This window comes from Elaeis guineensis, chromosome 1 (assembly GCF_000442705.2).
Source record: "Elaeis guineensis isolate ETL-2024a chromosome 1, EG11, whole genome shotgun sequence".
Classification (NCBI taxonomy): domain Eukaryota; kingdom Viridiplantae; phylum Streptophyta; class Magnoliopsida; order Arecales; family Arecaceae; genus Elaeis; species Elaeis guineensis.
In genome coordinates, this window is record NC_025993.2 from 174,462,882 (window position 1) to 174,488,443 (window position 25,562).

The following is a 25,562-nucleotide window of genomic DNA, read 5'->3' on the forward strand; positions in this document are numbered from 1 at the left end:
AAGCAAAAGAAGGGATTCGACTATGATGAAGTCTTTGCACCAGCTGCTCGACTTGACACCGTGAAGCTTATCTTCTCACTTGCATCTCATCACAAGTGGAAGATGTACCATATGGATGTGAAGTCAGCATTTCTCAATGGCTACCTTGAAGAAAAAGTTTATATTGAGCAACCAGAGGGTTATATCCTTAAAGGTATGGAAGATAAAGTGTATAAGTTACGAAAAGCTTTGTATGGGTTGAAGCAAGCACCCCGAGCATGGAATACACGGATCGATCATTATCTCTAAGGATACGGCTTTGTCAAGTGCCCCTATGAATATGCCACCTATGTGAAGAAAAAAAGAGATGATATTTTGATAATATGTTTATATGTATATGACCTTCTTGTGACAGGTAGTAGCAAGGAAATGATTTATGAATTCAAAGCAGCTATGGGCAAGGAGTTCGAAATGATGGGTGGAGACTTGATGTCCTATTTTTTTGGCATCGAGGTAAAGCACAGAGAAGATGGCATCTTCATTTCTCAAGGGAGATATGCAAGAAACATTCTAAAAAAATTCAAAATGGAGAGTTGTAAGGAAGTAAACACCCCAGTGGCTTATGGAGAAAAACTTAATAAAGAAGGAGAAGGCAAGGAGGTGAACTCGACTCTCTTCAAAAGTCTTGTTGGAAGTCTTCGCTATCTCACTATAAGTCGGCCCGATATTGTTTATGGAGTTGGTTTGATTAGTAGATATATGGAGCATCCAAAGGAGTCACATTGGATGGCGGCAAAGAGGATTCTTAGATATCTTAAAGGAACTCTTGATCATGGTATGTTTTATGCTCATTCCAATGATGCAAGTTTAATTAGTTTTTCTGATAGTGATTGGGGTGGAGATCTTGATGAACGGAAGAGCACTTCCGGTTATGTTTTTTATTTTGGTGCTAATGCTTTCTCTTGGAGCTCAAAGAAGCAATCTATTGTGGCACTATCTACATGTGAGGCGGAGTATGTTGCAACGGCATCATGTGTATGTGAGGCTATATGGTTGCGCAATTTGCTAGAAGAATTGGGTCATCCACAAAAAGAGCCTATAAAGATCAATGTTGATAACAAATCTGCTATTGAGCTAGCCAAGAATCCAGTCCAACATGGAAGAAGCAAACATATCGACACTAGATTCCATTTTCTTCGTGATCAAGTCAAAAAAGGAATTGTGGAGGTTGTGTATTGCAAATCAAAGGAACAAGTTGCTGATATATTCACAAAATCACTCAAAAGTGAAGACTATCAAAGGCTGAGGAAGATGCTTGGAGTCATAGCACCAAGATGAACAAGTTTAAGGGGGGAATTGTTGGATTATTTTAAACTTATCATTAAATGACTTTGGAAAACTAAAATATCTCTTGGAAAACTAAAGGGTCTCTTGGAAATCTGAAAGGCCTCCTTGTAAAAAGGAATAGGCTTCTTGATAGATGAAAAGTTAAATACATAGAATTCTGTAAATACTTCTTAGTATTCCATGCATGAATTAAATGCTATGGAATATAAAAAGGCATCTAGGCATCTATAAATAGGAAGATGATTTGTCCATTGTGGTGTGTGAAGCAAGTATTCTTCTTGTCATCTTTCCACCATAAGAAAAGAGTATTTATTATTTTTATATTTGAGATTCTTCAATTCTATCACTGCAAGTGTGTTACAGCATACGATAATGATATTCACAGTAATATTGCTTGCATGAATAAAGAACAGAATCGAAGTAAATGCAAATTAAGCTAGCAAACAGAATGCGAGAACACAAGACGACCACATCTTTCTTCGTTTCCTTTGTGGTTGAAAGCCCGAAAATATGTATATTTCATCGTTATTCCACAGTTATTTGTAGTATGGTGGTGAACCTGGGCTTTCTATACCTCCTCAAAAGCAAAGAAGAGCAGACAACGCTCACAGATGAGAACGCCATGAAAGCATCAGCCATGAGAAAAATTCAGATTTGCAGTACTTGCCAAGAGTACGTTCAGGATCGAATAATTACCATGCATAAAAGCTGCACAGTTATTAGAAATGAAAAGACGTAGAAGTTCATAATATGTCGACCGATATGGTGGTTGGTGCATAAAGAAGTACAAGGCAACAACCACCAGCAATAGCAACGCCGGCAGAAGACATTGTTGACCTTTACCCATGAGTGTTTCATATATATAAGTAATGAATAATTTTGAAGCGCCTCATAAAATTAATGAACTTTAAAAAACAAAATTCTTCATAGAATTATTGCTTTTAACAACTTCAATAGTCATTTGCCACTGAAAAAGCTTGCGAATAGCTCAGGAAACCTTTAATTTAGAGGTTGGAGGATGTTGCTGCTATGACATCAGCCAAAAACAGTCAGTATTTCTTTTCCTTTTTTTTTTTAACTCTAATTTGCTATATCCTTGTAAATGAAAACGCAAACATGTAAGGTTATGTGGCTTCGAGTTCACAGTGCGGATCGTATAAGAAAGATGACACAAATCAACATGCATTAAACCCTTATATCGTAAATATCTATGTTTCCAATGAATGAGGCGAGGGCCCCAAAAAACCAACCTCCTTTCCAACAGCTTGTGCTGTCCTCCAGTTATCCCCAACACTCCAGTGAAGGTACCATGACATGCCACAAGCTAGGATACCTGTCTTAGCATTCACTTCCAAGTCCGCTATAAAATTTTCAGCTTCAGTAGGAACCATAACCCCATTTTCAGCTAACAGACTACGATTGCCAAACTGTTCATATATTTATAACTGACTTAAGGAGGATCAATGCACATGCACAGACACACATAGTATATGCAAAACAAACAGAACACTTCTGATCACTGAAGTGAAGTTGCAATACTTCTTGCAATCGAAGTTGAAAAACTTTTCACCACAAAACATGCATCTATATAGATTGGTGCCAGAAATCTAATAGCCTGTACCCCATCCCTCTATGAGGATACCGCACGGTAGGCACCAATATTGCTACACATTTATGGCCAAACGATTGTTGATTCCATGGTTCACAGATCAACATGTACTGATTGATTGAGAGACGGGGGAGGAGGAAGCAAGCGAGCAAGAACAAGTCTGAGAGATAGAAATGGAAGAGAGGGAGGGAGGGAGGTAAGAAGGGATGATTTCTGGTTTATGAACTCACCAGAACTCTTTTCCCATTTATCAAGCACTGCACACCTCTCCCAGGCACAGCAGAGAAATCCACAGCTTCTAGAAGCCATTCAGATAATCTTTCTTGTTTGCACTGCTTTCCAGAATCTTTAGCTGTGGGAGGCTTCCCAAAGAAATAATGGTATGCATAATCTAGGATTGCTATGGCAAGAGGGTGTTCGCTGCTAGGCTAAACTATATTAAAAGGCAAAACACAGTTATTGTTTTGCAGTCATCGTTGGTCGAATGAAACCAAGATAGCTACAGGAGTCCTCAAGTTCCATTTCTGTGAATACTTCTGCAGTTGTAACAGCAGCTTTCCCTTGAGTAAGGGTGCCTGTTTTATCAAAGATCACATATTGCACATTCTGAGCTCTCTCTAAAGCATCCCCGCCTTCTATTAAGACCCCCTGAGTTGCACCCACGCCTGTTGCTACCATAACAGCGGTGGGGATTGCCAGATCAAGGGCACAAGGACATTGAATCACCACCACTGATGTTGAAAACATGAGGGAGAAAATGAAACAACTGCCACTTAGTTTCTCTGATCGATGAATCTGGATATGTATGCTTGTAGCGATCCACAGAGAAAACATATATGAAATAAAACAAAGAATAACTACCAAAACAAGTTTGGAAATAACCAATCACCAAAACCAGTTTGTTAACGCTTTTATGCTGGTAAGTGTAATCCTTTTTTTTTTTTTTTTTTTTGAGGGAAAGGGAAGCGAGGAATGCCACCAAACTTTGTTAGATAGAAATAAAAAAAGAAATAAAAAGGGATAATGAAGACAGATGAAGTTCTAAGTGTTACCGCTCAACCTTAAGACGGAGAAAATACAAACAATAATAAAATAGAGATGAGGACTAACAGAGGAAGCTAAGCTATTTAAATTATTTAGAAAGCTTAGACAGCCTTAAGAAGTGAGAGAAAGTGGGCTGCAGAAAAAAGCTTGATTAGTCAACTTTCTACAGTGGCATCCTCTTCATTGACAGAAACTCCAATATCTGGAGGCCAAGCTTTAACAACAGTAACTTCTCTCAAAGAGATCTTCAATAGGAAAAAGAATCGAGAACGGAGTCATCAATCTAGGAGGAATGAACTAGGGAACCGTGTTTCTGCCACAGAGTTTGATCACATTGCCATTGCTTGAAAGAAAAATTGATTTGATCCCAACTCTTGAAGGATTGTAAGATTCTCTAAACCACTGCATAAATAGAGTTGCTTCTCTTCAAAAAAAAATTTCGAGTTCTGTTCTTGTCAGATTTGCCAATAGGTTGCTGCCATAAGTTGATCTGCTGCTAGCCTTGTTGAAGCATTGAACTTTGCCTTCCTCCAGGTAGTCCATAGCTTGTGTAAGCTCCTAGGCCAACCATTGATCCTTAGTTGTATTTTAAAAGCCCTCCAGATGCTATGAGTAAACGAACATGAGATGAATAAGTGGCCAATAATTTCAGAACTCCTCCCACAAAGACAATAGCTCGAGTTGACAATCCATCCTTTCTTAGCCATAACCTCTATAATATGTATCTTATTTCTAAGAGCCAACCGTAAGAATGCTTTAACCTTTTCAGGAACAGTAGTTTTCTAAATTATTTTATAGTAAGGGCATTTTAATCCACCATTGTTGATGAAATGGTAGAAGGAATCCATAGAGAATAATCCACTGGATATAAACTTTCAGATAGGAACATCAGCAATTCTTGTTGGATGAATATTATTCAAACTAATCTGATGTAATGCAAGCTATCTAGATTAAGTCAAAGATAAAGGGTCTCTTGATTTAATCTTCTGACTAAGAGACCGACGAGACCATTGACAAGCAACAAAGTAGTTATGTTTCAAAACTTGAAGATAAAGGTTCTTGAACAGAGTAGTTAGTGGGACCAGTCCACACGAAGCATCTTCCCAAAATCAAAATTATGATCCATCACCAACTCTAAATGAAACACAATTTTAAAAAGCTTCCAACTAACTGCACACTCCCCTTCCAGATTGGAGATAGTTTCCTAGAAGACTTCTTCACTCTCATACCAAACATCTTCTAGGTCCACTTTTCCAAAAGTGCTAAGTTTATTTGCTCTAAACTTTTAATTCCCATCCCTCCTTGCTTCTTAGATCTGCAAACACTGTCCCAATTTACTAGATAATGGAAACCACTTACTCTATTTTGGCCCCTCCAAAAGAAAGTCCTTCTCATCTTGTCTAATTTCTTAAGAACCCATCTAGGAAGCTTAAACACAGACATGAAGTATGAAGGGAGAGCACCAAGCACAGAGTTGATAAGGGTGATCCTACCACCCCAAGAGAGATACCTTTCCTTTCAAGATGCAAGTCTCTTGTTGAACTTCTCTAAAAGTGGCATCCAATATTGCCTTGGGAGTTTCTAATCACAAAGAGGGAGACCAAGATAAGTAAAAGGCAGCAAACCTTTCCTGTAATTCGTCATAGATGCAAAGAGAGAAACATCCTCATCCGATATAATCATGCAACCTTTTATGTAAGTTCACCCTTAGGCCAGAGGCACTTTCAAAAGCTAAGAGGATAGCTTTAACGGCTAACCAACTCTTAGTACCTCCCGCACAGAACAATAAAGTATCATCCATGAATTGGAGTCCTTTGATTCCTTTAAAAGAACAATTAGAACCAATCCTTTCGATTAAGCCAAGAGCACCTGTCTTCTTAAGCAATCTAGAAAGGACATCCGTAACCAAAATAAATAGTGCTAGGGAGAGATGGTCATCTTGTCGAAGCTCCTATTTATATTTATTCCAATTATTAGGGATTCTATTGACCAGAATACCTACAGATGCTGAGGAAAGAAGACAATGAATCCAACCAATCTATTTGAGACAGGATCCTCTAGTATGAAGAATAGAGAAGAAGAAATCCCAATTGACCTTATCAAAAGCCTTCTCAAAGTCTAATTTGTAAAAGGCTCCTTTATGACCTGTTCTTCTACAGAAGGCTAGCATCTCATAGGCACATAAAAAGTTCTCAATGATCGATCTACCCTTGACAAAGGCTGATTGGGAATCATCTATAAGAGTAGGAAGGTGTGAAGCCAATCTATCGAAGAGCACTTTAGATATGATCTTGTATAGGCTATTTAAAAGACTGATAGGTCTAAAGTCACGAGCACTAAGCAAACTTTCTTTCTTGGGAATAAGAGAGATATATGCAAAGGACATGATGATAACGATGGGAACAAAAATGCTGACAACCTCTAATTGATTAGAGTAATTCATAATCGACATGACCCTATTTTGGGCCAATTATCGGATGAGACAAGGAAATCTTAAGCAATTGTAGAACAAAAAATACAGCTCAAACAAATCGAATAGAATATATATATGGGGAAAACATGGATACACATCCAACTACAATATTTAAAAAGTGCATGGTTGCATGAGATATCAACATCACTATAATCTATAATCTGAATCTGTGAAACCATCGGGCATTAGTGTTCAACCATGCAATCTTTTACCATAAAGAGTCCAGCAAGATAAGCCATCATGTCCTTGAACTAGTCCTAGAAAAAGTCCGACCCATGGAAAACATGTGCTCGGCATGTGAGTGGAGGTGAGGAGTCTTCTTCTCTCCTGATTTCGATGAGATCAGGATGATGGGCTAGATTAAAAAAAAATCTAAAAACCCTATCTACAAGGCTTCTTCTCCCCGTTTGAATCCATTGTTAAATGTGTGACCTGAAAAGCTAATTATTGGCTGACACATTATAATTTTTCAGGATATAAGTTTGTACTTGATTTATTGAAATTAAAAATTATGGATAATTATTATCATTCTAGAATAATGTGTCTTAGAATCATTTAAGGAGTTATGGTCAATGACACATATTCTCAAGAGTTGAGAATTTAAGACATATGTCATTATAGATTAATTCTTAAGCTGCTCTCAATCGATGATCATCATGGGGATGGTGATTGATCCGACTAGATTGGTATATAGATCACTTTTCTTTAGATAGATGGATCTTGAATCTACAGTATGAGAACATCGGAGTGAAAGTGCAGGTGATTGTTAGAGAACAACGATACTGAGCATGATCAAGAATGAGAAGTCATATAGATGTCTACTCACTCGTCAGTGACTTCTTGATGCTATAGTTGTGTGAGTGATTCTTTGACTTGTGGTGCATAGATCGTTCACCTTGAGGATACTGTAGTTTGACTATACCATAACTCGATCTCCTAATCATATGGAGCTCCAAGATGTATGTTGGCTATAGTATATTCATTATAGAAATTGGATTGCATCAAGATGTGATCTATCAGCCTTAGTAGTTGAGGAGTAGTCCTATGCGACCTAAAGAGGTTGAGTCCGTAAATCTGTGGTCACAGTAGCATGATTATGAAAAAAAATTTCTATGAGATTCATGATTAGAATCGAGCTAACTAAGTTTGGCATATAACGGATGCTTAAGATTTGATGAGGTTTCATGATCTGCATCCTATCGAGACTCTCGATAGAAGAACTTGATCACATAGTAACTACACCTAGGGGCTCAATTTTTTGTTCTGCTGGAATGTCACTACATACTGCTAGGCATCACTGGTAGATTGTAAGAACTCACTAGGATCATTTTTGGATCAACGATCCTTGTTGGGATGAGTTGAAATTGTTCCAGCCTATCAAAAAGAGTTTTGATGATACTGCGATAGAGATCACGGTATGTTTCGCTACTAGACAGAATAGAATCTGAGGAGTTACACACAAAAAGAGTTTGTCCTGATCAATAGCTTGGATCATGATCAAATTATCAATTAGATTGATGGTTTGGATCGATTTGTAAAGAGTTTTAAATTTGAAAACTAGTAATTGTTAGCATGCGGGATTTAATTGCAAGTGTTACAATGTAATTGAGCTTGATTAAATTATGGATCAAGTCTTACTTAATTTAAATTAGATTTAATTTAATTAGACTTAACTTGATTTAAAGCTAATTAAGTTTAATTGTTCAGGTAGGACTTGGATTACAATCCTGATTAGATCAAGATTGACAGTCTTTTCGAATTTGATTCGAATTGGGCTTGAATCGGATTAAATCAAATCAAAATTGAAACCCAATCAATTTAGGAAGCCAGAAGGCTTCTCTCTCTTGTTTCACATAGAAAGGGAGAGGGCATGCGTGAAGACATGCGTCCCTTGTTTGCATGTGTGAAAAGATAAGGGGACGCCAACTATCTGAGACTCTCTCTCATCTAGATCTTTAACCATATTTGAATTTGATTCAAATAGAGATAATCCATATCTAGAAGTTAGGCATGGAAATTAAGGAAAAAAGGGGCTACACCCCATATTTGTGTGCGACAAAAATTAAAAAGAGAGGTGCGTGTGATTTTTTTTTTGTGGTGTTTTTCTTCTGGCCGCAAGTTCCACCACTCTCCTTTCTTTTCTCCCATCTCCACGCCTCACACCACCTCTTAGATCAAATCTAGAAAGAGATTAGAGAGAGAAAAAGAGAAGAAGAAGGATTTTTTTCCTCTTCTTGGCATCTTGGAATAGTCCCCATAAACCAGCACGAAGGGTTTGTGCAGCAGGATTTTTCTTCGAATTCTAAAAGAGGATCCAGATCCAAGCGAGGAGTGAGACCTGTAAGGTGCTAGCACTCCGATGGTCTCAGTACTTCGATCAGATCATCTCTGTGTGGATACTAGCAGAGGCCGGATACTTATGCGGCTACGTCAAAAACTCCGGATATCTACAAGATTCAATCCGAGTAAAAAAAAGAAAAAACGATTAAGGTAATCGATCTTCATTTCTTTTTTATTTTTGATTTCAGATCTATATTTAAAATTTATTTATGTATGTTAATCGATCTTTAGATGATATAGATTAGATCTGCATGTTTTTGTATTAAAAAGATTTTCATATGTGCTTTCCACTACGCCATGTTCATAAGATGAATTTTGCATGCCTTATCACCTGAATCCTTCATCGATCACCAATTTCTCGAAAAATCGCCATTGATTTTTGAGAGATTCTCTTCGAGTTTTTCCTTTGGATATCATCGTAAAGACCATCGGATCTCTTCCTTTTGCCTTTTCAAACCTACGTAAGAAATTTAAACTATGTTTTTCTTTTCTTTTTTGGGTTTATTGCCGTCATTTGGAGCCGAAAAGTCATCGGATTCATTGTGAACAAGGTATCCCCTCTTTTGGCTTTTGTTTTTGTTTGGCTTCATCGACCATCACTGGCATGGCCGAGGTTGGGGTTGACCGTTGCTATTAGCGAGCATAGCCATGGATTGTCAGTCCTAGGTTTGTTCGCCCAGGAGCTCGAGAGGAAGAAAGAGAAAAAAGAGAAAGATCCCCTATTTGTGAAGAAGAAGAAGAGATAGTTTGTTGTTTTCTTCTCTTTTTTCTCTTCTCCTTTTTCTCTCTCTATCTTTTTTTTCTTTTTTTTATCTCTCTAATTAGATCAAGGAACTTATGGAAGAGGGGCACAGGGACTTGGCTTTCGACCCCTGATGAACCCTGAACAAGGATTCTAGATAGATGATTTCTAACCTATAAATTTTATTTTTAATATTAAATTTAATTCTGTAGGAGAACAATCCTTTGGATGAGAGAATATTGGATAGAATTCTTAACACCCATATCATAAATCTTATGAGTTCGGTTTGACATCAGTAGAGATAAGAACTTTTGGATATTGATCACCCATTTATACTATTTTCATGCATCGATGGTTTTGCTTTGTGTTTATTTGATAGACACCCATTTTTTTGTAATTTTTTATGCATAATTGTGTTATTTTGTTGTATGAAAGTTATTTAAAATAAAAATTCTATGATAATTTCTATTTTATCATTATTATATTGTTATTGGTGTATGAAAATTTTTATTGGCTAAAAAACTCATATCTTATATTTTATTTTTTTCATAGACACAATGCTTAGTTCGGATGGTTTGGGCAAAAAGTTCAATTACTAGAGTTATTAGTTAGTTTAATTTTTGATATCGATGAATATTTGAGTAATTATAATTGAATAAATTGATTGTTTGTTCGTAATAAATTCATATAGTTGACATATTTTATTATTTATTTATTTTTAAAATTTTAATATGTTTAAATTTTTTAATTTATTTTAGATCTCGCATGATCTCTGAAGCAATGTTTAAGGGTTGATGCAGCTATATTACGTAACCGAACTAGACGATGGACTCAGAGCATAACATCCGGCACATGGTGCACGTATCATTCTTGTTTATCTTTTTTTTTTATAAATATATTAATTAATTTATTATATATATATTAAAATAAAAGAATCACGTTGGTGTGCCTTCGTTGGACACGTGAATAAGAGTTCCGTATCGCGTGAAGTTTTAGGAGAGAAAATCGTGCGGAAAAATAGCGCTTAAACTTTCCTATTCGAAAGCACGATCACATCCGCGGACGACGGCAGTCCACCGATGATGGGAAGAGCGCTCCATCCGTAGCTTCCCAGTCACGGCAGTTGAGGAAGTCGACGGAAGGAGGAGCGCTCTGCCCGTCGCTTCCCACTTGCGGAAGTCGAGGAGACGATGTCTCTAGCAGCCGCCGCAGACAATGAGAAGGATCCGTAGCTTTTCAGTCGCGAGCGTTCTGCCCGTAGTTTCCCACTCATGGAAGTAGACGAGAGGATGGGCCGGGGCCGGTGGCAGAGGAGGGGGAGAGGGTTTCACCGCAGACGGAAAGGCCGATGTCTCTAATAGCGGCCGCAGATGATTGGAAGGACGATGTCGGAGATGATGGGGAGGAAGGCCACGGCGGAGACCAGCGGGAGGTGGCGGCGAGGAGAGATCTGTGGGAAGGAAAGCAAAGCGGAGGAAGGCCAGTCACCATCTCCGCCTCCAGCCGCCACGTGGATTGGAGAAAAAAAAACTCGAAGATCAGAAGCAGCAGTGAGGGAGGTGGGTGTCGGAGATCCGGGAGCCGAGAAAGAAATCGAGGATTTGGCTAGGCTCCTTCCCCGCGCCGGTGATGGCCACACGGGCTGACGACGTCGCGGCAAAATATCTCAAGGGTGCGAACGCCCAGCTCAACTCCTCGAACCAAGCCCACCTCCTCCCCCTCCCCTCCACGCCGGCACCGAGAGACTGGGAAAGAGGGAGGAGGTTATTTGAACGCGAGATTCTGGGATTGTATCAAAAAAAAAGAAAAACTCCCTCGTCTTCCTCCTCGGCAAAGAACTCGACGGTTTTGGTCTTAAAGGCTGTGTGAATTTCTGAAGCATTTTGGGAGAAAGATGGAGTGGTTCGAGTCCGGCCAATGGGTCAGAAAAAGGACATTGGGATGGAAGGATGAGCTCAGGAGTGAGGGAGGGGGCTTTTTTTTTTTTTTTTTTTTTTTAATCTTTTTTGTCTTTTCTCTGTTTCTTTCTCTCACTTTGCTTTGGGAGTTCTGTTTTTGTTTTGGAGTGGGGGAGAAGAATGGGAAGCGACTGAGGAGAGAAAAAAGGATATTGGTTGGTGAATGTTGTGGTCAATCGTCTCATCGTCCGATCGTCGGGGAACATGCGTCTGCAAAAATGAGAAGTCCATACTGATTAGAGGCGGCTCCGACGGAGACCTTCCGACGGTCAAGTCAGAGAGGTGACTGGGCAACAGTGAAATAAAGACAGAGAGCTCGATCGAGAGAGAGAGGGAGAGGGAGAAGCAAGCCTGTGGTCTCCAAGGTGAGAATGGAGATTCCTTGCACTGTTGCCTTCCCCGATTTATATAGTGGAGCACGGTATGGCGCCGTCATTAATGGCGCAGACAAGTGAGGAACTGTCAACTCACTGTAGACTGTCAGAGTCGTCGTGAAAGTATCACGTCGCCGTGGGGCTGTCAAATCACCAGGGTTGACAATGCCCTCGGCGGGACAATGCCCCTAGATGGCCGTGCCGCATGTTGCTGTCAGAACTGACAAGGTCTGGCGGCTGTACGGCGATCAGAGGAGTCGACTGACCCTAGGTCGGTGGCCAACTGAGTGGCGTCGGGCTCCTCCGTTGATCGGCGAGTTTTGCGTGAGTCGGCCATCAGACCTCCGGGTTCAGTCGGTCGGGAAAGGTGCGCCCGACATATCCTCAATCGGTCGTAAGCCGATGATGGGCCGGTGATGGCGTCAGTTGGTCGGTCCGACTGTCAATCGGTCGGTCGGTCGGTCCCTCTGGCCGTAAGTCGGTCGGTCGGTCCCTCCGGCCATCTGTCGGTCGGTCGGTGGGTATTCTCTAACAGTTGCCCCCCTCCACTCCTGAGTCGGACGGTGAGCTGGCCGATGCTTTTATTTGGGCAGCACCCTGGGCGAACAGGAGTGGATTCATCGTATGCCAGATTCCGACTGTACCGCGGGTTGATCCGATGTCAGACGTCTCATAATTGCCAAGCGATTAGGATGTCTAGTCGGTGTCAGATGTTATGTCGGTGTCAGGAGATCGGGCGCCGGACGATACGATGTCAGACAACCGGATATCCGGCGTCGATCGTGGGAGCGCGGGGCGCTGTCAGGCGTTCCATCGGGAACGCGAATCGGCACCGGCGCATAAATGCGGAACCACGTCCCCGCGTGCCGCGTGTCGAAGGTGGTTGGCCGGCGCCCCCCGCATTTAATATGGGCGGTGCGGCCGTCCCGGGATGGGGCGCGCCGAATCCTCAGGCCACCCGGAGGCCGCCACGTGTCGAGCATCCACGGAGCTTCGGTCGGCGCGGAGTCATCTTGGCCGTTGGACGGGCCTATATATATAGGACCTCTCGGACCCAAGACCCCACCATTGCCATTTTGCTGCCGAAACTCTGTCCGGGCGATTTCTCAGTCATCGCGGGCAGAGCTTTCTTGCTTTCAGAAGAGCTCCTCTGGTTCGTGGTCTCCTCTTCGTCCTCCTCTTCTTCTTCTTCGCCTCTGTTTCTTTCTTATTCGGTTCCGGTACCATGGCCAGGAATCCGACTCAGGGAGCTCGGTCGAGGAATCCGACTGACGACTCCCGGTCGACTCCGGAAGTTGAGGTTTCCTCGCTTTCGGGGCCGAATGTTGATCGGCTTCGGAAGCAGTATTGCATCCCGGAGCAGTTTCAACTGTCCGCCCCAGGGGCCGGCGGTCGGGTTAACAGCCCTCCGCCTGGCCAGCTAGCGCTGTACGTCGAGGACCTTCGCGCGGGTCTTCGGCTCCCGATTTCGGAGTTCGTCCGAAATCTTCTGAACTATTACGGACTCTGTCCGGTGCAACTAGCGCCGAACTCCGTCCGTCTCATAATCAGTTTTGCGTTGTTGTGTCAGCTCTTGCCGACCAACCCTCGCATTTCTCTCTTCCGGGCCTTCTTTGTGCTCCGACCCCACCCTAAAGCCCGAGGGTGGTGGCTCTTCAACCCCCGGAAGGGCCTTTCCTTCATCACTGGTCTTCCATCGTCCATCCATGGGTGGAAGAATCAGTTTTTCTTTGTTTCCTCTCCATCTTCTTGGGGCTTTCCTTCTCACTGGGGCGTGCCCCGAACTGAAGCCAATGACAACAGCCGGGTGGAAGCGGATGACCGGGAGGACTTCCACCGACTAAAAGATATGTCGGTCCCGAAGCAGAGGGAGCTTGTTACCGAACAAGCTCTCTATGACGCCGGCTTAAGCTTGGTCCCCCGATTAGGTATCGTCCGATCTCCCGATCTCCTATTCATCCGGCCTTTAGTCCGGTTCTTTAATAACACCTTTGTCGGTATCGCAGGGACACCTCCAAGAATGCGGCCGACAGACGCGGAGATTCGGCAATTCGCGACAAGGAAGAGGCCAGCATCGGGGGCCGGACCTTCGCGCCCTCCGAAGAGGCCTGCTCCAGCGGCGCCGATCGTCGAAGCGTCGGTGATCGATCAGTCAGAGCCCATCATCGCGCTCGCGGCTCCGGCGGTGCGCACGGAGGAGAGGCCGGTGGAAGAAGCGGCCGAAGGAACGTCGGCGGCATCACCGGGGGCGGTGGAGCCGGATGTTGTTCGGGAAACCGAACATCATCCGGCGGCGTCTGTGGCCGCAGCGGGGGGTGCTGGTTCTACTTCGAGCATCCCCTCGCTGCCGGTTCCGTCGGTCGGGGCGGCCGATCGAGGGAAAGCCCCGATGGACCCCGCGGACGAAACAAGATCGGGGAGCCGATCTGTGCCGCCCAGCGCACAGTTCCCCGAAGGTGCGTCGGCGTTGGCCGACCATAACCTGGCGAGAAGGTTGTGCTAGGGGATCCTACTCCCGACCGACGTGGAGTCGCTGAGGTCTCGGCAAGTGACTGAGATGCTGTCCAGGTTCTACCCGACCATGGTCGAGGTAAGTTTTGCATCACTTTCTCTTTCCTTAGAAACTTTTCTCATTATGTGATCCTGACGAAGCATTTGCAACGGCAGCTGATCTACACAATGTCGGAGCTCGAGGTCGGGTACCGAAGGTTCGGTAACGTCCGGGCCGCTTATAAGGAGAGGTCGGCGGCGGCCGAAGCTGAGAAGGCAATGTTGGTCGACCATCTTCAGCAGTCGGCCGACCGGGAGGCCAAGTTAGTAGACGAGGTCTCCCGTCTTGGGTCTGAGCTAAGGTCGGCCAAGAAGGAGGCCAGACACAAGGGTCGGGCCGAGCGTCGTCTTCGGCACGAACGGGACGGCGTCGCCGCCGAACTCCAAGGCGAGCGCGAGCAGCTCCGGGTGAGCCTGGAGAAGCTCGCCAAGGCTGAGGAGGAGCTTTCGATCGCCCAGGCCGACGCCGACATAGCAAAGGCGGAGGCAGAGTCGGCGATGGAGTCGCTCGGCCGGGCGGAGGAAGAGGCAAGGTCGGCGAAGGAGTCGGCTGACCGGGCGGTTGAAGACTTCCGGGCCTCCGACCAGTATCGGGAGGAGATGCTCGAGTCGGGTTTCGCCTCGTACCGGGTGGGGTACGAGGACGGTCGGGAGGCAGTCCGGGCCTTGTACCCGGAGCTGGACCTCAGCAGCATCGTCCCACCGGGGGCCGAGGAGGAAGCCACCGAGGAGATGGCCGACCAGCCGTCGGGAGGGGTAGTCGCTGCGGAGGAAGCCGTCCCGGAGGAAGCGACGCCGACCGCCAGTCCCCCGCCGACCGAAGGACCAGCTTCAGCCGTCGACCCAGCTCCGCTCGTGGCCGACACACCGGTCATCCCCGATCTCCCGTCGGTCGAGGAGATCGACTCAGATGGGTGATCGGGCCTTACCGACTTTCTTTTGCTTTTTCTATTTTTTGAGATACTTGTGATCGGGCTTTGACCCGACTTTGTACACTTTCTTTGAATGAAAACTTTGAATGAAAACTTCTTCCGCTTTCCCTTTGTCTTCTTCTTCCAAATGTATAGTTGAATGCCTTAGTGAGTCACTAATTTGTGTAAGTCGCTAACTCACATAAGTCGGTAAGACGTTCGGCAACTCGTGCCGCTACCCAGGTGGGGTAAGTCCTGACTTTGGATCGGCTTCTGATAGTCAGGGTTGTCAGTCGGGCGCGTCTGTTAAGTCGGGAGCCGACCGAACCTTGCAAAGGTTCGGTAGTCGGGCTTCCATTGACGCGTTCAGTCGAATGTCGTCCGACTCATTGTCGGGGGAACGACAACAAGTCGGATCCCGATGCTCTTGCGTCGGGTATTCATTCTGTGTCTTTCGATATCCGGTGGTAAGCCGAATATCGTCCGGCCGATCGTGGCTCGGTCGGCAAGTCATGGATGCGACTAAGGTCGCGTTGTGCGATAGACGGTGGTAAGCCGAATATCCTTCGACCGGCCGTAGCCTGATCGGAAGTCGCGACGTCAGTCGCGTAGGCTTTTTGCCTCTCTTTGGTCGGGGCCTGGTCGGCTTGTTAGCCGACGGTTTGGCCCGAAAGTTCGACCGTAGAAGGAGTGTCAACTCCCATCAATGTAGACGCGTCGGTCCTCTTAAGAGTCTGATGTGTCGTCAAAGGTCGAAGGAGTGTAACTCCCGTCTATATGGGTGCATCGGTCCTTGTAAGGGTCCGATGTATCGTCGATCGTCGAAGGGGTGTCAACTCCCATCCATAAGGGTGCATCGATCCTTGTAAGGGTCCGATGCGTTACCGTCGATAAGGTCGTCGGCTCCAGGTGGACACTAAGTCCACGTTGGCATGTCAGGGCTTGACCTTGATGAGCATCGATCATTAGTCGAAGAGTTAAAACTCTGAGATTTCAGATCGAATTTGTATTCCGGCTATCGAATTACAAAGTTCACGGATAGTACAGCTTCAAGTTGTCGGCATTCCAAGTTCGAAGAATGGGTTTCCCCTCAAGGGTCTCCAGTCGGTAGGCTCTCGGACCATAAGTGTCTGCTACCTTGTAGGGCCCTTCCCAATTTGGAGCCAACTTCCCTTGGTCCAGGGGCTTCGATACTTCTGCCTTCCTCAAGACCAAGTCGCCAGTCCTGAAGAGCTTCGGTCTGACCTTGGCGTTATAATACCGAGCGACCCTCTGTCGGTACGAAGCCATGCGAATTTGAGCCTCGTCTCGTAGTTCGGAGAGGAGGTCTAGGTCGGCCCTCCGACTCTCGGAGTTGCCCGGCTCTTGATACCGCTCGACTCTTGAAGATGGCAGTACGATCTCGAGCGGGATCATGGCCTCCGTTCCATAGGCCAAACTGAAAGGCGACTCCCCGGTCGGAACGCGGGGAGTCGTTCGGTAAGCCCACAGAACGGAGCCTAGCTCGTCGACCCAGAGGCCTTTGGCTTCGTTTAGTCGGGTCTTGAGTCCGTGGAGCAAGGTTCGGTTGGTCACCTCGACCTCGCCGTTGGACTGTGGGTGCCCGACTGAAGTCAGTCGGTGCTTGATATGGAACCTGGCGCAGAAGTCTCTGAAGTCCTGGTTGTCGAATTGCCGTCCGTTGTCGGTGATGATGGTGTGCGACAATCCGAACCTGAAGATGATAGATTTCTGGATAAAATCCTCCATCTTCCGCTCGGTGATCTGCGCCAATGGTTCGGCCTCCACCCACTTGGTGAAGTAGTCGATGGCGACGACTATGAACTTCCTCTGACCCGACGCTGGTGGAAAAGGTCCGAGAATATCGACCCCCCACTGGGCGAAGGGCCATGGAGCGACAATAGGAGCAATTTGGCTGGCCGGTTGGTGCTGAACATTGGCGTACTTTTGACACGGTTCGCACCTCCGGACCAACTCGACCGCGTCCTTCTTCATGGTAGGCCAGTAATAACCTTGTCGCAGGACCTTGTAGGCCAGGGACTTGCCCCCCAAGTGATTCTCGCAAATTCCTTCGTGAACCTCTCGGAGAGCGTAGTCGGCGTCGGTCGGTCCTAAGCACCTAAGCAGGGGAAGGGAGAACGACCTCTTGTAGAGTCGGCCATCCATGAGGACATATTGAGAGGCCGACCATCGGAGTCGCTTGGCCTCCGCGGGATCTTCGGGGCTGATCCCGTCGGTCAGATACCGAACGATCGGGTCCATCCAACTTGGTTCGGATGTTAGCTGCAGTACTTCGTCGACCCGATCGATGCTCGGCTGCTCGAGGTTCTCCACGAGCATCCGACCCAAGGAGTCGAAAGCCGAAGTTGCCAGTCTGGAAAGTGCGTCAGCACGGGCGTTCTCCGACCTAGGGATGTAGGAAATTTCGAAATGCCTGAGGCGTGCCACGAGGTCCTTCACTTTCTGAAGGTATTTGACCATGGTCGGATCTCGCGCCTCGAATTCGCCCTTGACCTGCCCCACGATCAGCTGAGAGTCGGAGAACGCTCGGAGGCTGTCGACGCCCAGTTCTTTCGCCATCCTCAAGCCGGCGAGGAGAGCCTCGTATTCGGCTTGGTTGTTGGAGGCCTTGAAATCGAACCGGAGGGCGTACTCGGTGACCACCCCATCCGAATTCGTGAGCAGGAGCCCGGCCCCGCTTCCCTGAGCGTTTGAAGCTCCGTCGATGTGGAGTACCCAGGTGGAGATCGGGTCTGGCTCAGAGACCGCATCTCGTCCCGGGTCTTCTGCTCCCGACCCCTGGTCGGTTGTCGGGCATTCGGCGATGAAGTCGGCCAAGACCTGAGCTTTCAGGGCAGGCCTTGGTCGGTACTGAATGTCGAACTCGCTGAGCTTCATCGCCCACTTCGCGAGTCATCCAGATGTGTCGGGTCGGCGCAATATTGCCCTCAGGGGCTGGTTGGTGAGCACCGCTATGGCATGGGCCTAGAAGTATGGACGGAGTCGTTGCACGGAGACGGTCAGGGCGAAAATCATCTTTTTCGTCTCCGAGTATCTGGCCTCAGCGCCGTGGAGCACCTTGCTGGTGTAGTAGATAGGCTGATGGGTTCGGCACTCGTTTTCTCGGACGAACACCGAACTAATCGCCTTAGAAGATGTGGCCAAGTAGAGATACAAGATTTCTCCGACCTGCGGCTTTACGAGCAGCGGTGGGGAAGCCAAGTACTTCTTCAGGTCTTTAAAGGCCTGTTGGCACTCATCCGATCAAGAAAACCCATTTGCGTGACGCAAAGTTTTGAAAAATGGGAGGCACCTTTCAGCTGATCGAGAAATGAATCGGCTAAGAGCGACGATTTTTCCGTTCAGCTGTTGGACCTCCTTCTTGGTGTTTGGATGACGCATGTCGAGGATTGCCTTTATTTTCTCAGGGTTGGCCTCAATCCCTCTCTGAGAAACGAGGAATCCGAGGAACTTCCCTGAGGTCACCCCAAAAGCGCACTTGGTCGGGTTGAGCTTCATTCGGTGTCGTCGAAGGGTGCGGAAGGTCTCCTCGAGATCCTGAACATGATCCGGGATCTGCGTGCTCTTCACTAGCATGTCGTCCACGTACACCTCCATGTTGCGCCCGATCTGGTCTTTGAAGACCTTATTGACAAGTCGCTGGTAGGTGGCGCCGGCGTTCTTCAGTCCGAAGGACATCACCCGATAACAGTAGAGGCCCTTGGGGGTCACGAACGCGGTATGCTCCTCGTCTTCAGGCGCCATCCGGATCTGGTTGTATCCGGCGAAGGCGTCCATGAAGCTGAGCAGTCGAAATTCGGACGTCGCGTCCACTAGCTGGTCGATCTTGGGAAGTGGGAAGCTATCTTTTGGGCAGGCTCGGTTGAGGTCGGTGTAGTCGATGCAGATCCTCCACTTCCCGTTGGCCTTTTTGACCATGACAACATTGGCGAGCCAATCGGGATACGTGGATTCTCGAATGAAGCCCGCTTCGAGTAGCTTATCCACTTCTTCGTCGATGGCCCTCTGCCTCTCTGGAGCGAAGGACCTTTTCTTCTGCCTCACCGGCCTCATCGTTGGGTCGATGTTGAGTCGGTGGGTCATCGTTTCTAGGGGGATGCCCGACATATCTGCTGCCGACCAAGCAAATATGTCGGCATTGGCCGTCAGCAGCTCCGTGAGTCGGCGTCGTTCGGTGTCGGGCAATTGGGACCCGACCCAAATCTTTCGATCCGGATTTTCTCCTATCGGGATCGCCTCGAGCTGCTTGGCCGGCGAACCTCGCTCTTCCTCCTCCCGTTGGTCCAGCTTGTCGATTGTCAGGGAACCCCTCGACCCGTCGCTTTGAGCGGAGATCTGGAAGCATCGTCGTGCGAGCTGTTGATCCCCGCGCATCTCCCCGACCCCGTTTTTGGTCGGGAACCGGATGAGGAGATGGTACATCGAGACGATTGCTTTGAGGTCGTTCAGTCCGGGTCGTCCGAGGATGGCGTTGTAGGCCGAAGGAACTTGGACGACCGCGAAAGTTAGGTGGACCGTGCTTTGCCGTGGTTCGGTGCCGACCGTCACGGGCAGGGTGATTTCTCTCTCTGTCGTGACGGCATCTCCGGCAAAGCCGATCAAGGGCATGGAGACCCTCTTAAGTCGGTCGATTGACAGTTGCATCCGGGAGAAGGTCGAGTAAAACAAAACATTCGTCGAACTTCCATTATCAACAAAAATTCGTTTTACATCATAATTTGCTATTATCGCCGACACAACAACAGCATCGTCGTGGGGAGTTTGGATGCCCCGAACGTCGTCCTCCGTGAAGGTGATCGCGGCGTCCGGGCGTGGCTTTTTCGTCGGCTCGTCTCCCACGGACGTCCCCGGGTCCAGCCGCTTGGAGATCATGTTGATGACTCCGACCGTCGGCCGATTGGTCGCCGCTTCTTCAGTCGGCTGGGGTCGTCGATCGGCAACTGGTTGGGTCGGCGGACCCTTCCGGAATTTGCCGAGATACCCCCGACGGATGAGAGCCTCGATCTCATCCTTCAGCTGGATGCACTGCTCGGTGTTGTGGCCATGGCCTCGGTGAAATCGACAGTACTTCCGATGGTCGAGGCCTTTTGCCTTCAGAGGCGGAGGCCGTCGCAGGTATTCTTCCCCCTCGATCTCCATTAGAATCTGCGCACGAGGAGCAGAGAGAGGAGTGTAGGAGTCATACCTGGGGCGTGCCGGCCTTGGAGTCTGTTGCCGGGGTGATTTTTGGATTCGTCGGGGCGGCGAGACCCGACTATCGGTCGGGGGCCTGCTGGGTTCGGCGGGCTCCCGACCTTTCCTCCGCTTCTCTTTCGGGCCTCTGGGCTCGGCCAAGCGTCGGTCGGACGCTCCTTCGTCCGCGCGCATATACTTGTACGCGCGCTCCAGTAGCTCGGCGTATGTCCGGAGGAGGGTCTTGTCCAGAGAGTAGGTGAATCGGGATGCCCTCAGGCCCCGTTTCATGGCTGAGATAGCCATGTCTTCGTTGAGGTCCCGGACCTCAAGCGTGGCCGTGTTGAATCGCACCACGAAGTGTCGGAGCGTCTCATTTTTCCCCTGTTTGATGGAGAAAAGGTTGTCCGACGTTCGCAGCGGCTTTCGACTGGTGCTGAAGTGGGCCACGAATGAGTGCTCGAGCTGTCCGAAGGAATGGATACTCCCCAATCGGAGACCGGAGTACCAGGCTCTGGCAGCCTTGCGGAGTGTAGCGGGGAAGCCGATGCAAAAAAGAGCATCGGTTGCCCCTTGGATCGTCATGAGAGCTTTATAGCTCTCGAGGTGGTCGACTGGGTCGGTGGAGCCGTCGTATGGCTCCACGTGCGGCATCTTGAATCGACTGGGAATCGGTTCGTCGAGGACCAGTCGGGAGAGAGGTTGGGCGGTCTGGAAGTCGACGTCGTTCGAAGACTTCTGGCCGTCCATCTGCAACTGGGCGAGTCGGCGGTCGATTTCCTCGAACCGGCGCTCGTAGTCGTCCGCTCGTCGATGCTGGGAGACCCCGGGAGTGGAGTCTCCGGAAGATTCTGAGAGGGAGGCCGACGGCGTGCGCGGTCGTTTCTCCTTCCTTGCCCATTCCAGCGGGGAAGGAGAGGGCTGCTGGGACCGTCGGTCAGCACGCCAGGGCCGTCCTTCCTCTTCTCCATGGGAGCGCTGTTGGGGGCGCTCGCACGGAGGTGATGGGGTGCGGTGCGGTCGTCGGCGGCTGCTCCTGGAGGGCATCGGACGGGCCGCCGGTTGTTGCTGGAGGCTCTTGACTGCGTCCGTCAGTACAGTCATCTGCCGTACGATGGCCGCGATTTGCGCCTCCGTGGTCACCGTGGGGTGTGGAGAACTGGGCTCCGCCACCGGCGGTGGTGGCGGAGAAGCTTCTTCTCGGCGGGAAGAGCGCCTCGCCGATCCGGTGATTCTCGATCGTTGGGCTCTTGTCTTCGTCATTCTGTCCCCCTGCCTGGCGTGCCAATCTGTTGCGGCCAATCGCCTCGTCGTCCGATCGTCGGGGAACGTGCGCCTGCAAAAACGAGAAGTCCACACTGACCGGAGGCGGCTCCGGCGGGGACCCTCCGACGGTCAAGTCAGAGAGGTGACTGGGCAACAGTGAAATGAAGACAGAGAGCTCGATCGAGAGAGAGAGGGAGAGGGAGGAGCAAGCCTGTGGTCTCCAAGGCGAGAATGGAGATCCCTTGCACTGTTGCCTTCCCCGATTTATATAGTGGAGCACGGTATGGCGCCGTCATTAATGGCGCAGACAAGTGAGGAACTGTCAACTCACTGTAGACTGTCAGAGTCGCCGTGAAAGTGTCACGTCGCCGTGGGGCTGTCAAATCACCAGGGTTGACAATGCCTTCGGCGGGACAATGCCCCTAGATGGCCGTGCCGCATGTTGCTGTCAGAACTGACAAGGTCTGGCGGCTGTACGGCGATCAGAGGAGTCGACCGACCCTAGGTCGGTGGCCAACTGAGTGGCGTCGGGCTCCTCCGTTGGTCGGCGAGTTTTGCGTGAGTCGGCCATCAGACTTCCGGGTTCAGTCGGTCGGGAAAGGTGCGCCCGACATATCCTCAATCGGTCGTAAGCCGATGATGGGCCGGTGATGGCGTCAGTTGGTCGGTCCGACTGTCAATCGGTCGGTCGGTCGGTCCCTCCGGCCGTAAGTCGGTCGGTCGGTCCGATTGTCAATCGGTCGGTCGGTCCTCCGGCCATCTGTCGGTCGGTCGGTCGGTATTCCCCAACAGTGAGATAAGAGAGAGAGGGGACAAAGGGAAGTATCCATAGAAATTTCGGTAGAGTAGTTTTATCTCCTAAGGCGTGAATGAGGTGGGCTTTTTACTTTCTTTTTATGAATGAAAAATATCCAACACAAAACCCCAGCCATTATCTGAGCTTCCCTATTCCGCCGCTCCAAGCCTCCCATCCGGTTGGGACCGATGAGACGAAAAAAAGAGAGGAAAGACAGGGATGATTTTTTTATTTTTTTTTGCTTCTTTTTTTTTTTTCATTTCATTATTTTTTTTTTAGAGATCTGTCGAGAAAGAGAATATTTAAGAGAGATTAAAAAATTTTGTTGGTTCCGATTTTTTTTTTTTTTCGGCATCCCATGCATTGCATGGGGTTATAAGAAGAATATAAGGACACCTATGGGATCTGCCAAGGACACCTAAGGGATTCATGGTTCCTTTGGTGTTGTAGTCTTCAACAAACATTGATGACGTACAAAACTTGATATTGAAGAAGATGATTTATAAGGACGACCACCCACATGCAAAGTCCGTCCTAAGCTACAAAATTTGATGGCAAGACAAAGAAAACTCCATCAGGTTCCATTGAAATGCAGCTAAACAAGAACAGCAAGGAAGAGAGACGGACTTTTTTATTTTATTTTTTTGATGATAAGGGAGCAAAGACAGCCAACTGGTTTTTTATCAAGGAAGAGGAAAAATATACAATGAGATGCTCTGCTTTTTCTAGAGCCTTTTACACTCACAAAATCACAGCCTGCTCTCGTAGCTTCCATTATGGTTTGAATAACTTCTGTCTTTCCAGTAAAGCATTTTTCTTTTCTTTTCGTTTTTTTTTTTTTTTTGATGTGAATATGGAGGAAGTAAGAACTTTCCTCCAGATTTATTTCAGGAGAAGATATTTACGGAATAGTTTTACAGGGGGCAGACAAACAAAACTCAATCTGAAAACATACAGAAGACGTATTTTCTGCAGAGCAACAAAGAACATAAACTGAAACAGAGACAGCAACAGAGAAACATTTTGACCCTACAATGGGAATAGAGCAAATAGTTGGATTGAATTAAGAAGATAGTAGGTAGAAGACAGCACCTTAAAAAGGTGATGGCTATAAGACTCCAAAGTTTCAGCTACTTCAGCAGGTTATATGAAATCATTTTAGCAGCAGGTTGACAGAGTGTTGTACAGGCCACTTAATGTGGGCCTTGCCTTGAAAATAAGGGTACTTCGTTGACATTGTATGACTTCTAATCATCCGGTAGTAGTGCAGGGACAATCTTAATTAACCTTGATTCCAAACTTTAATCACTGATAACACAGGACTGACCATAAAGCAATGGAACCTTACTTGCTAAGAAAAATTTAAAGGACTAGTGACATGGAACCAACAAATTAATACTCCTCGATCTGATATTTTGACACATATGTTGGATTTTCTTCCTTTAGTTTACCCAAATCGGGGACATTCTATGTATATACTCATCGTATTCAATAAATTTCTTCTATTTTCTTATAGTGTATATATTTGTCAAGTAAGGATTTATTCTATTTCCTCAATAGAAGGCAGGTCATTCGATGGACGGGCAATGCTGCATCCATTGCACCCAACTTGAGGTCCTTTTTAATCCTGATGTCAAATATCCTACCATTTCCTCCAAAAAAGTATCATGTTAAGAATCAACCCTATGGAAGCGCAAATTATAAAGACGAGTTAGCATTTCCACATTGTTTACACCGTGAGAAATAGAAGAGAAAAAAGGTGATTTTTGCTTCGTTGCCATCCAATAACAAAGAAAAGAATATCTTGGATGTCTATACATTATCTGACGTGAGAGTTTCTTAAGAAGTTGGGAGATATGAAGATTTCTTACTTGTATATTGTCTCACAAAAATAAAAAAACGATCTAGCTTGGTGATCAATCTTGGTTTGGATGGTACGACCTCTTCCCATTTATGTCAAGGGCAGGGATTTGATTCCAAGAGGGATTGGCCCTGCCTTTAGCTTTCAATCGTACCGAGCTCAGTTCCATGAGTCCAGCGGAATTGGGATAAGAAGGTAATGAGCGGGGGTTCCGTGTACACATGCAATTCTCCTGTACAGAGGGACCCGGCGTCCTAGACTGGGTGTTGAACCAGTGCCACAGTTTGGCGTGTTAAGTTGGGTTTGTATTCTCAAAGTTAACCAGGATCAACATCCTGAGCTGACTCTTCATTCATTATGCCAAGCTTGGGCTACAAAGTGTTGTATTGATTATGGGTGGGATTAAGCATGGATTATTAGTAACTTGGAGTGAGCTCAAGACTCCATTTAACCTGGTCTGACCCATTGAATTTGGTACCCTAGCCAAAGAATCTATGACAAAAATAACAGCATCATCAAATGATGACAGTTCAATTATCAGGTCTAATGGTTTTCATATGGTTGCCTTGATAGTTGCATCAAATGAATTTTTTTGCAGATCATTGACATAGCACATGTTTTTCTATATCACAATTTTGTTATGTAGAAACATGATCACATGTTTTTGAGTACTAGTTTTGATGTTAGAAAAACGTTGTGGAATGCTTGAAAGATTGGGAGAATCTCACATCCTTTTTTTGATGGAAGTTACATGCTCTCACATTAAAGGATAAAATTTGGTTACATATTCATATATCCATCTGTTCATGCATTCCAGCAAATAAATCCAAAAAATTTTTATTTCTTTCCAATCCTTGTCCATCAAAATATGGTAATTAAATGTCGAACATGATTGATTTCTGCTGTCAAATCCTAAAATATGGTCCGCAAAACAGTTCCAAATCCTAGATCCCAGATATCATACGCTGGCCTCTTTTATCAAAAGAATGATACGTTGGCCTCGTCAGATTTGGTCATGATGCCGACTTCTTCTGGCCCAGCAGTGAAATCATTGTTGCTGCTTGTTCTTGTTGAAGATGGATGAGAGATATCAAACTCTTTGAGAAAGAAAAGAAGAAA

At 46.8% G+C, this 25,562-nt stretch overlaps 1 pseudogene; it reads right to left on the reverse strand.

The window, feature by feature from the left end:
• Positions 1 to 2,470: 2,470 nt before the first annotated feature.
• LOC114913446 (cation-transporting ATPase HMA5-like) overlaps positions 2,471 to 25,562 on the reverse strand; it is a 52,153-nt pseudogene continuing 29,061 nt past the window's right edge.